The sequence below is a fragment of the Ochlerotatus camptorhynchus genome, unplaced genomic scaffold, assembly GCF_037179485.1.
Source record: "Ochlerotatus camptorhynchus isolate MF236.1 unplaced genomic scaffold, CSIRO-AGI_Acam_v1.1 ptg000100l, whole genome shotgun sequence".
Lineage (NCBI taxonomy): Eukaryota > Metazoa > Arthropoda > Insecta > Diptera > Culicidae > Ochlerotatus > Ochlerotatus camptorhynchus.
The window spans coordinates 426883-438644 of record NW_027040590.1 but is presented as its reverse complement, the minus strand read 5'-3'; the positions used below and the strand labels follow the sequence as shown (position 1 = coordinate 438644).

Sequence of the window (11762 nt, the reverse complement as noted above, 5' to 3'; positions counted from 1 at the left end):
TAATTGATTACAGTTTGTGACTCGACGAGTCAACTGTATATGTTGATGTTTAAATAGCGTCATATTAGAAAAAGTTAGTAATGTATGCATTTCGGCTGAACTTCCAGTAAAAGTTTTGAGTTAAAACTGAATAAAGATTAACGGAGTTGAATAAAATCAAGTTACCAGATAATGATTTTCGTAATCTCAGGTATAACACAATCTAATTCTACACACTAAGATTTTTTTTACCAAAATCTCAACAGCTGAACGTTCGGTCAACAGTTCGGTGATTTTTCACAGATTTTCTGTGATGTTTCACAGCTATTCGTTGAAAAATTACAGGAAAACTGTGAAAAGTCACCGAACTGTTTACCGAACGTTCAGCTGTTGAGATTTCGGTAAAATGTGAAATGTGATTGTTACTTCATTTAGAAAATGTTCAGGCGACTACATATTTGCCTTTCACTACTGGAACTTATTTTTTTTGCATTTTCAGACTTGTAGAAATAATACAAAACACTTAAAATATCAAGGTTGTTGGTTTTAGATTTTTTAAATAAAGTCACTTCTTCACAGCTCGATGTCCACTAACTCGATATTGAACCATAGTGAACATGAATTTCATGGTTACTATGGTACCAATTTTATGTGGAATTGTTATGTTATAACTCAATAATTTTATTACTCAATGGTCTCTTGATTATCAAGATGTTGAGAGTCACTGTAGGCAAATTCTTTAGAAAGCATCTTTTGTCATTTTTCAAGCTCCTAACGTTTGAAGAAACTCTTTCTGAATTATGCAATGTGGACATCGTAGCATTCCTAGCAGCTCAATACATACACCTAATACCAATGAAAAACAACCAGATGCAGACGCAAATCGGTCCAGGAAAATGGAATGGCTGCACTTACCGTCGTGAAATCCACCGCCATGGTCCGTGGTTTATCTTTGCCAAACACTTACCCAAATTTCCGTCGAACATCGATGAGCTGGAGTAACTGTGACCCGTCGATATCAGAAGAATTTGATCATAGTTTATTGTGCGTGGATTTTCTTAATGTACCCGACCGTTCATAATCACCGTTCGCTACACGGCGAATGAGAACGACCCAAATTTGAGTTTAGTCAACTCATAAATCACATAAAGTGCAGGAACTCAGCGATGAGTAAATTTATCTCATGTTTTCCCAGATTTTTCCAGGATTTTCCAGGGAATAATTCCCGAATTTTAGAAAAGCAAATATTAGATTCACTCAGTCTATGTTACTACTCTGAGACTGAATAAAATTTTCGTGAATTTCCTCATTTTCCGGCAGATTTTTTAGGTTTTCCACAGGAAACCATGAGACAAATTTACTCATCGCTGAGTTCCTGCACTTTTGGCGATTATGAGTGAACTAAACTCAAATTTGAGTCGTTCTCATTCGCCGTGTAGAACGGTCGTTCAAATAGCCGTTCGATTAAACGTAATAAAAATCTGTCAAACTGGATCGGTCATATTGGAGCGTTTTTTTTTTGTTATTTATTCAAACGATTTTGATTTTTTGACAATGTCCTGAAAAAACGAGCTAGTATTAACACTAAATATCATTGCCTTTACGGGCATTACTTTCTGGGCCTATCTCGAAGTCAACTTGCCGTAATTTACCATACATCTAAGACGACCATTGCATCTTGGATTTCATCCTCCGAAGGACAGCTTAACGATCTCGAGTGTTTCGCAAATTTGACGAGCATAGGCGTAATTTGATAGTCGAATTGTACAGAAAGTGTCCGATATAATATTTGGATGAAGCCCACCAGCGGTTTACTAACTATTTCGGTGTGTCCATCAGTGCCTCCTCCATATGTAAAATTCTACATGCATACGGAATGTCCTGGAAAGCCCAAACCAGTGAATAATTGAAGTAATTGATTCTGGATGTAAGTCGAATGTAAGTGGTTTTATTACAAAGAATAAAGTGAAAAAAAGAAACAAAACAGCTATTTAAACGATTATTCAAAATCCGAACTCGTCGTCCATCATCCAAAGTCATCATATCGTTGATTCTTGAAGGTATAACAAACCATACAGCTACACTCCAATCAATCTGCATGATCGACGTCAGCCAAATCGGTCACTCGAGAGGCGAGACTACGGCTGAATTCTGTTTCTTCAAGTGGAAAAGAAGTTTGCATTGCATCCAAGATCGTTGCACCTTGAGTTGCAAACTTCCGCCTTCAACACGTGCACCTGAATTTGAATATCAGATACATCTTTTACCAAGGAATCAACTTTCTCACATAACTTGTTTACTGTCACCAGCAGATTGTCATTGATGTTGTATGCAATCTTCAGCCCTTTGCGAGTAACTTGAAGTTGGTTAGCTTCAGACACGGCTGGTACTCGGAACAAGTAAAGATAATCGTCTGGTGGGGCCTCAGTCATCAGCTTGTCTCTCTGATCATCAGGCTGTGCCAAGATGAAATTAGCCCATTTTTCCCACGATGACCACAGAGCTGTGCAATGCGAGTGTGTATCTTTCAAGTGGTTCACACAATCGAAAAGTTCCTCCGTCGATGGCGCTCCAGTCCTATCTTTACTTCCTGAATGTAGCAATTGTTTGTTGACGATTTTCCACAGAGTGGGACTTTATCAAAGTAGAGTACTTGACAATGTGTACCTGTATTTCCTTTCCTCGCCAACTTGGTAGCAGCTTAGAGTTCTCTTATATCTCGTCCATCGTGTACATCTCCTTAGTCTTTCCGTGCTTCAATAGAACAAATTTTGCCAAATCAGTTATGTCAGAAGAATCTTTGCAGGACCATTTTACAAGCTTCTCAGTGTTTACTGACTCAACAACTACCTCTCGGGAGATATAATGCTCAACATTTTCCCAAAGCCACTTGAGTAAGCCCGTCATGGAGCTACCAAATATGTTCTTTGAACACACAGGGTCTGCCAGATGCTGCGTCTTAAAAGATCGGAAAACAGTATTCCGGTGATGTGAAACTGAGCATTTTTAAACTCGTTATTATATTAACATTCATTTGTGATCTGTCTTCGGCAACCCCATGATTACTTGAACCATGCTCGGAGCCAGGTGCAATGCTAGCATCCTGGGGACCTTCAGATGTTATATCGTCGTGGGTTTAGTTGGGTGTTCCATCTTCAAAACTCGGCGATTTCTGATCCAGGAACTCAACATCCACGAAATTTGTGTCGTCAGGGTCATTGCTGAGTTCATCCTTTTAGGAAGTCTGCTCGTTTCTTTCAGCTCGCTCATCACACTTGCTGCAATCAGGAAAATTCAATTTAATGCGTGCTGATTAATCAAAATTGTATATATCATATAATCAAAATTATATCAGATAATTTCACATAAAATTTCTCAGAGCGAAACACAAAACAGAATCTGATCGTGAAATTTGATTTTGTTTTGAATGTGAGTTGACAGCTGAGAGAATTTTAACGGGGGGTAATTGGATATTAAACGTGCATCACCCTTCTACTGAAAAAAAAAAATTGTCGGTGGATTTTCCCTTTGAATCCAGCTTCCAAAAAAAGTTACAATATTGTAAATAAAACTGAACCATCCTCACAAGTGCAAAACTTGTATAGTAGTGCGCGATTAACTTGTATGATTTTTATTAGAGTCGGTGTATAATGAGTCACGCCAAGAGTGAAGCCAAGTCTACCTATTGAACTGTCAAACCGGCTACCTGTCGCGCATAGTACACAAACATTACGATGCTATGAAAGATCAACGAAAGGTATTGCAATAAAATATAAAATATAATCGAAGAAATGCTCATAAACACGCAGTGAGCAATAAATTGTCATGGGATACGTTTGGTAATGATCACTTATGAGAATTTCTACTATTTTTGGTTAAGATAATTTGACTAAATCACTGATATAATGATTTACTAAAGCCGCTATATTTTTTTCTCGCTGGAAGTCATTTGAAGTTGATGAAGAAGTCCTCTGTTGCAAAGTGAAAAGAAAGGGAATCTTTCGAAAACCGTGATGCGAGTTCAACTGTTTTTCTCTTGGCGTGACTCATTATACACCGACTCTAGTTTGGATGCGTTCGGCAAGCAAGAAATAAGCTTCGTGCGCCAAAGATAATAGATAAACGATTTTGACAGAATTTACACCTACTAGAACGTGTATTCGTATTTTTTTTGGGTTATTTGGGTTATTTTTTTTTAACTGTTTTATCACACAACATTCATGGCATCTTTTTGGACTATAATGGGGTGCAAATAATAATAAAATAAAAATGTGTGACGAAGTAGTGTCATGTTTTGAACGCTTATAACATGGTCATTTATTATTGAAATTCAATCTCAATTACATAATTTAAATCAGGTTGAATGCAAGATTTTTAATGTGTGTGTTTAGCCATAATCAACCAATCACGTGCTCGCTCGCTATGATTATCGAGAGAACAGACGAGCTGGTACCACTCAATACTCAATATCATTTTTTGTCTGCTTTTTTTATTCATTCACCTAGATAGCAAGTACAGCAAAAGGGGGACATAGAATGCTAATCTCAATGCTTAAGTAAGAGAAACGTAGAAAGTTTGAATGCAGTCTTCGTTTGAATGCCGAATGATAAACAGGAGCGTTCGTTGCGTTGTACACTGAAATCGAATCTTACTCAGAGAGTGAGTCACTTTTACCCATTTGTATGAATAAATCTTTAAAAGCGTAAGTTACTCATCAGCGTATGAGTAATAAATAAAATTTTCCATTCGAATGAGTGAAAGTGACGCACAAATGAGTAAATGTTAATCACAGTTAGTTTCGTTTTCAGTCTAAAACAAAACGAACACCCCTGTTTATCACTCGGCAGTCAAACGTTGACTATCAACTGCTTATACAAACCCACCCAAACCATCGGCCCTTTTCAGGGCCACCACAACTTCCTACAAAAGAGTTGAGTTATGAAATGCACTTTATTCCAAAGCAATATCCAATTTGAATCAAACAAACTAGAAAATCGAACAACAATTTTGTAGTCCTACGTCAACAATGTGGTCGTGTCTTGTACACCACCCTCTAACTCTTTTTGCCTTATTTTTGATGGATTTGATTTGATCAAATATTCGACGTCAGTAACTGAATTATTTTGGGTTCATGTTAATTTTTAATCTTTTCATTCACTCGCAATCAATTAAGGAATAAAATGACTACCAATAGTATTTGAATTTATTTTTATAAAAAGATTCGGCATATTGGCTGGGTGGAAAAAAAACTATGTTATATACTGTATGAAGATGATTTACAACTTTCTAGAACGAATCGGTTTAAGAACTTAGGATTCTTTAGTAGTTTTTTTTTCAATTAATGTGTAAGACCTCTCACCGTTCTCGCAAGATAGGCTCTGTGTTATGTTTCGTTTCAGTTGTCCTTCAGATTCAGAGCACTTGCCCGCCACTGCTGTGCTTCCTCCACGTTCATTCACCGATGCAACGACAACGGAGATTAAAACGACAATTGCCCCCATGTATCTTGTCTCAAGTCTACGTCCTACCTGTTTAAAAATTGTTGTCCTTAACCTCGAGTAAGCCGCTGGTAATTGGTCCCCGTTCTACTAACCTTAGTTATAAGAAATATTCGAAATACATATATTGAATTACGGCTCCGTAAAGCTAACGCACTTAAGCCTTGACAAATAAATAAATTTATAAAAAAATAGAGTCAATCAAGACGCTGAAAATAAAAATTAATTCATCAACTTTAGTGAACTTACTTCACAAAAAATCCCTGATTGGTGTTATAATTCCCTGATGATTCCATTATTTTCCAGGTGATTTGGTATTCCCTGATGATTTTCAGATTATCCATGCTTTTACTGGTAGTTGCCATCCTGTTGAACTCCAATTTGCTATTTTAAACTTATTTGTTTCATTTGCAAACATCAACTGAATGTTAGTGAACGTGATTATCTAACCGCAAATATTTGCCATAGAAACCAATCGCACATTACCGCCAAAAAACAGATTTGATGCTGATTTTCAAGCATAATTGCTTATTTTCCGCGAGCCCGGGAAATCCCGTTTCCAATTCCCGATTCCCTGGTAGTTGATTCCCGGGAAATTTTAAACTTCAATATTTACACAAACATTAAAATCTGGCATCCCTGTTCGAGCCACTAGGGGACCGTCTTCTACAGCGAGAGAGATGATGTTGGTCATGGTGCGCGATGCTACTTGTTCTAGCATAAGGAAATGGAAATAAGCGACAGCTCAAGATATCCATTTTTTCTCCCGGGGATTTTATCATATTCAAACACTCCATTATTCTACTTTTATTAAAATGTAATTTCCAGACGTTAGGCGCCTGAGGATGGCACCCGTTGCTCCTCTGTGAATGACAATAGATTTAAAACGTTCTGGTGCTTGCAGTTCATGGTTTCATTTTGATGCAAATTAAATTTAAAAGTAATTGTTGGCAGGATCAACTTATTTGAAATTGCTTTACATCAATCAAATCAATTGGCACAAACAACGAATCCGAATTCGTTCGAACGGCACACAATCATCCATTTGACCTTACATTCTAAGAACGCACCCCGCTCTCAACGGTCATTGTTTAATCGTTCAACCAACAGGAAATGATATCTCTCACACCAACCGTTACTCATCTTATCACCGATCTGCAGTTGACCTAAAAACAATCGTCATCCTTGTCCCCCAACAGTCGTCCGTTCGGATCACCGTTCTCGATGAGTGAGTACCTTTCTCTCTCTCAGCGTTTGTCCACCGAGCAAGGCTCAATGCCCTATAAGCGGCGATCTCGATCTCTCGATCAGTTGGCAAAATCAAAGCTGTAACCAACTTCGGGGAAGAGCATTAACAGCGTGACCGCACCCGAAAGTGACCTGAAGGTGACAGTGGAAGGCCTGTTGATTGATGTTACGTGATTTTAATAATAGATTTGCATGCTTAGTTGTGAAATGAAGTGCAGTAGTGATCGTGAAGAAAAATGACAAATTGGTGCTATTTTGTCAACCCGAAGATCCCCAAGCAGTGAAAGAGGTTTCCAGAAAACGGCTCCCTTCAAATAAAGGTAAGGGGTACCAGTATCGTCCACCAATACAGTGATGTGTCCTACACGACGATCGCATCGCGTTGGCAGTTTGTTTTTGATTTGATCTTAGGTTGATGACCTCTGGTCAGGGTTCGATGAACTCGCCTGTTGTGTTTTGCTTGTGAAATTTCAAACAATTGCAGCTACAATAAGTAACATATCTGCTGGAGATGATTAGTCTGTCTGGATATCGAGTGCGATAAAGTGTCGTGTGTGGACTTTGATAGTTTAGCTACAGGAAAGATAGTTCATTCTTGACCAGACTTGATAAAAAGTTGGAGTTTGGAGAAAAATAATTGCATGAAGAAAGTGGAATTGGTTTTAAAGTTTTGTTTAACTGTGTGAAGTATTGTTAGGCTAAAAACCATCGCATTTAAGGTATGATGCACGATTGGGGATTTCTATGCAAAATGCAATGTGTGTGACCATGATGAAGTTTATTTTTTCATTACTAAAGGATCCTGTGTCGTCTGGGATGGTATAAAATCATTTGAAGTAAGGTCATGATCCATCTGAATTTAGTTAACCATGATAATTCGAATTTCATTGTTTTCCAACTTGCCAAAGTAAGAGGGATATGAATGTTCATTTATATTAAACTGGACGAGGTGAAAAATGGTTCTTGAAATACTTAAAGGTGATTTGGTCCGAATACGAATTGATTTAAAATTAAGTAAGATATTGAAGTGATACTATTTAATAAACAATTTGGACAATACCAAAAACGGAGATCGAGGAACAACATAGACAAAGACCCATCCTACGATTGACAAACTCTCTATGTGGCACAACATGACTGTTGGTGACTCTGTCCAGATGCGACAACCATTCTGCAACAAATTGCGAATAGGACAGCTGTTTATCCATGCCAACAACTGATTTAGTAACTTTTTATCATTGAATATGTAGAACATAGGCATCAGGTGCGGTAGCAGGTCACTTTTCAGTGTCTAGATCACCATTTTCTAGTGAGGGACTAAAAAGCCACGTTTTCACCCAAAAGTCACTAAAGTCACTATTTCTTAAAATGCTGCCTTTGACAAATCACATCAAATCCCAGCTTGATTTGGTACCAAGTTTGTGGTAAAAAGATTCAGATTCAAATCAGCGTGTAAAGAATTGCGAATACCCAGAACTGTTCAATTGGTGTTGATGGAATCTCTAATAATTTGCTATCTTCACCTCCGTGCTCTAGGCATTCAAGTCTGTACCTTCAACATTTTTCATTATTTTTTTAGACCTGTAAACTTACGTTATATATGTTCAAAATTTAAAAAAATATTCCATGTCGCACAATTTTATGAATTTGGTTGTCTTAGAGGTGTAAAATTTGTTAGTCCAAGCATTGAAAAATTTTATTCTGGAATCTTATATTATTTTTTTTTCGAGAGATTCTCAAACCTTGGGTTTCTTCGTTTCAAAATAATGAATCGAAAATAAAATTTCTAGTAAATTGTTTGTCGTCATGAATCAAGTCAGATAAATGACTACATAATATGTAAATGGACAATGTAGTTGGTTATTGAATTGAGACAATTATTATTTAATAACCTAACAATAATTAAACAAACAATAATTTCTCGACATCAAATGTATGGGATCCTTAAACCGTTATTTTATTTATTTTACACGAGCATGAAAAATACTAGGTAGTGATTGTGAGTTCATAAAAAGTATGACAATGGGTCACAGTCAACGAAAGATTGGAACACTTTTTTAAATTAATAATTGACATTATTAATCACTTTTTAATTGTTTTAAAGTCACTATTTGGCCGCTTTTTTCGTTATTTTAGTCACTTTTATATAACATACCCACTAACAGTCCTGGGAGGTAGCCAGTGAGTGGCGAGATTTTAGGCATAAGTAGCATAGGCATAAGTACGGTTGCCATCCGTATGTTAGGCATACAGACTTTAAGCATGACAAACATAAGGCACAATGGATGGTTGGCATACTTTTGAACAAGTGAAGTGGACAGTAGGCATACTGTTGTTATGGCAAATAAAATGAACGGTAGGTAATAGTGCGAAAATTTTATTTCATTGTTCATGTGAAGAAAGAGATATATTAAGAACCGGACCATGTTATTTTTCACATTGTGCATATTTAGAACACTCAAACGTATACTTTAAAAATGTAGATGTGATGCCTTCTTTCTAGCAGGAGCTGTTTTGTTGTTGTTTTAATATTGTTTGTCCACGTTTTTTCAACTCAAATGATAAGAACTCAATACTCAAAGAGTATGCTTAAAAAAAGAAGATAAGATTCCCAGGCATGGAGAACCATTAACTTTCATTTGCCTCTTACTTTTTGCATCAACAGAATTTCGTAAAATGATGTGTAATTTTTTTAGGTTTCATGCTTAATTACAACTTTTGTGAAAAACTCAAATATTTATCTCTTATACATGATGAACCATAGCGAACAGAACCCACAATTGTTTGTCAGTGAATGTAAATTATATTCACTGAATAACAGTAACATGTTCTGCCCACTTTAGTTCGTCATGTATAAGAGATAAAGATTAGAGTTTTTCACAAATGTGTTCATTGCATTCTACATGCCCACCGAAACACAGTGAACACATTTTCATTGACAGAATCTCGGTTTTAAACGAATCAACTGTTATTGAATTTCCAAAAAAAATAATGACGTCGTCTTTTCCCTTAAGAACAATCCAACACGTTGTTGAACTATTGAGATATTTATTTTTTTGTACAGTCCGAAAGAAGGTAATCATTGTAGTTGAAGTATGATTTGAACTATGGGCAGCGTAAGGAACGAAACGGGCTTGATAATTTGGTAAATTTTTGCCAGTGCACTCAGCTATATTTATTTATTTGCCGTCAATCAGTGTAGATCGTTTTACAATTCTTACTTAAACGCGAGTTGTTCCACTTTTATTTCCAGTGCTTGCATCCAGGGGTTGAAACAGATGACGTTTTTTACTACACTCGCTTCGTTGTCGTGCGCGACAGTCTGTTTTTATTTGAGCACTCATGCTCTACCGTCGTCTCTCTCACACAACACGAGCGGTAGAATAACATTCGAGCTAAAAGAAAATTATCAAAATAGCTATCATATGACATGTGTGATTTCGTTGTAAATCCTCAATTTGGTGTAAATCAAACCATTTCTGATCAGAAATATTATTACTAGGACATCATTGCTTGCTATTTTCAGAATTCACACAAGCACACCATCAGCAGCTCTTATTATGAGAAAAACTAAAATACATACATTTGTGACGGTCTTCGACGACGGAGTCGTATGACAGAGCCTGTCATATGACATTTTAGTTTGGTACTGTACTATGATAGCTTGTTTTGCAAGTGTCGGAGGCAAAATCAGTCAATTATCACAGAAAATGTGTCAACTACCGTGACCGTTTACAAGACTTCTTGCATCTATATTTTATTATTGATGACTAGCTAACCTCGCAAAGAAAGTTTTTTTTTATTGTTATATCAATGGATTCACAATATGTATAATAGCAAGACATCATTCTATTCAATTGGCCATTTTAGGCATAATCTGTTCTTGGATGTTAAAGCTAAAAAAAATTCTATTAAGCAGTGAGCAAGTAGGAGCATAACAATTGATAATCTCTGTGTTGTTAGCTCTTTGCGAAAATACATCTTTTATAAAAGCATTCATTGCGAATTCTCAATGCTTTATGAGCTCATCTAAATTAATAATCATACAGCGCGATTCAAAAGAAGGAAGCGGAAATCCGACGCCTTGCAGTTTTCACAAAAAAAACTATGACAGCCCTATGGGGTTGTACGCAATGGTGACGTAGGACTACGTGGTCTTATATAATAAATATTATTTGTGAACTGCAGCAGGAGCTTGTGTTTTGTGTAGAAGTAGGAATTAGAGCGGGGTTCTCTCTGTTCATATTCTTTAGTATGACTATGATTGTCGTGAAAATAACCTTTTGATATGAATTTTAGTTGGGGCATGTTCAGGAATTCAATTCTTTTGAAAAATCTTGGTGACCGATAGTAGTTATTTACAGGATTAAAGCCTTTGGAAGATGACGTGTAGGCAGCAGAATTAGCAAATCGGACCGGACAATCCCATATTCTTCGGTTCAATGGTTGGGTACTCGCAAGAGTCTAGGCCCGTCTGCTGCTGGACAGGTTGGAAGCTAAAGCTCCTCCCCTTTTTAGTTTTTCTCGTTTCTCTCGTTTCTCCTTCTCTCAACAAGTTGGTAAATCTTAGCCTTTAACAGAAAGACGCTAAACACTTTTCTGGACGAATTTATGATCTGGTTCTTATCTATGCCTCTTCAGATGAATTAGTACTTTTATTTATTTTCTCTACTGCGCTAAATCGAACGAGTAGAAATAAGAATGAATGTCGGTTACGCGTTCGAAAAATTGAAAATTCTTAAAATATTGAATCCAATAGCTAGAAAAATCTGTACGATTAATCATTAATCGAATAATTGCAACCGAACAGCAGAAATGCAACCAGCACGTGTACCGCAAGAACCAAAAGCGGTGCGATGCTAGTTTTCATTGCTATGACGTCGACTGAATTAAGGGGCTTACAAGCAGAGGGGTGAAAGTCAATTCGCTTCATCGATTTCCTCTTCTATTATCCAGAACAACAAACGTATCAATGATTGTGTTTGTCGTCGACTTATTAACGAAACAGAAAGTCGATGAAGAGAATCGATCAAAATC

The 11762-nt window shown here is 36.8% G+C and overlaps 1 protein-coding gene across 2 annotated transcripts in view; it reads left to right on the top strand.

Annotated features, from left to right (window-relative positions):
• The first annotated feature begins 6760 nt into the window (after window positions 1-6760).
• The window catches only part of BicC (protein bicaudal C), a 46522-nt gene continuing 41520 nt past the window's right edge, over window positions 6761-11762 (top strand). Inside the window, exon 1 of one of the 2 annotated variants that reach the window (XM_065219158.1) lies at window positions 6761-7045. The gene's annotated coding sequence lies outside the window, so the exon portion shown is untranslated. Of the gene's footprint in view, window positions 7046-7269; window positions 7445-11762 lie in introns of those variants that run through there. The other variant, XM_065219159.1, reaches the window with a different exon arrangement.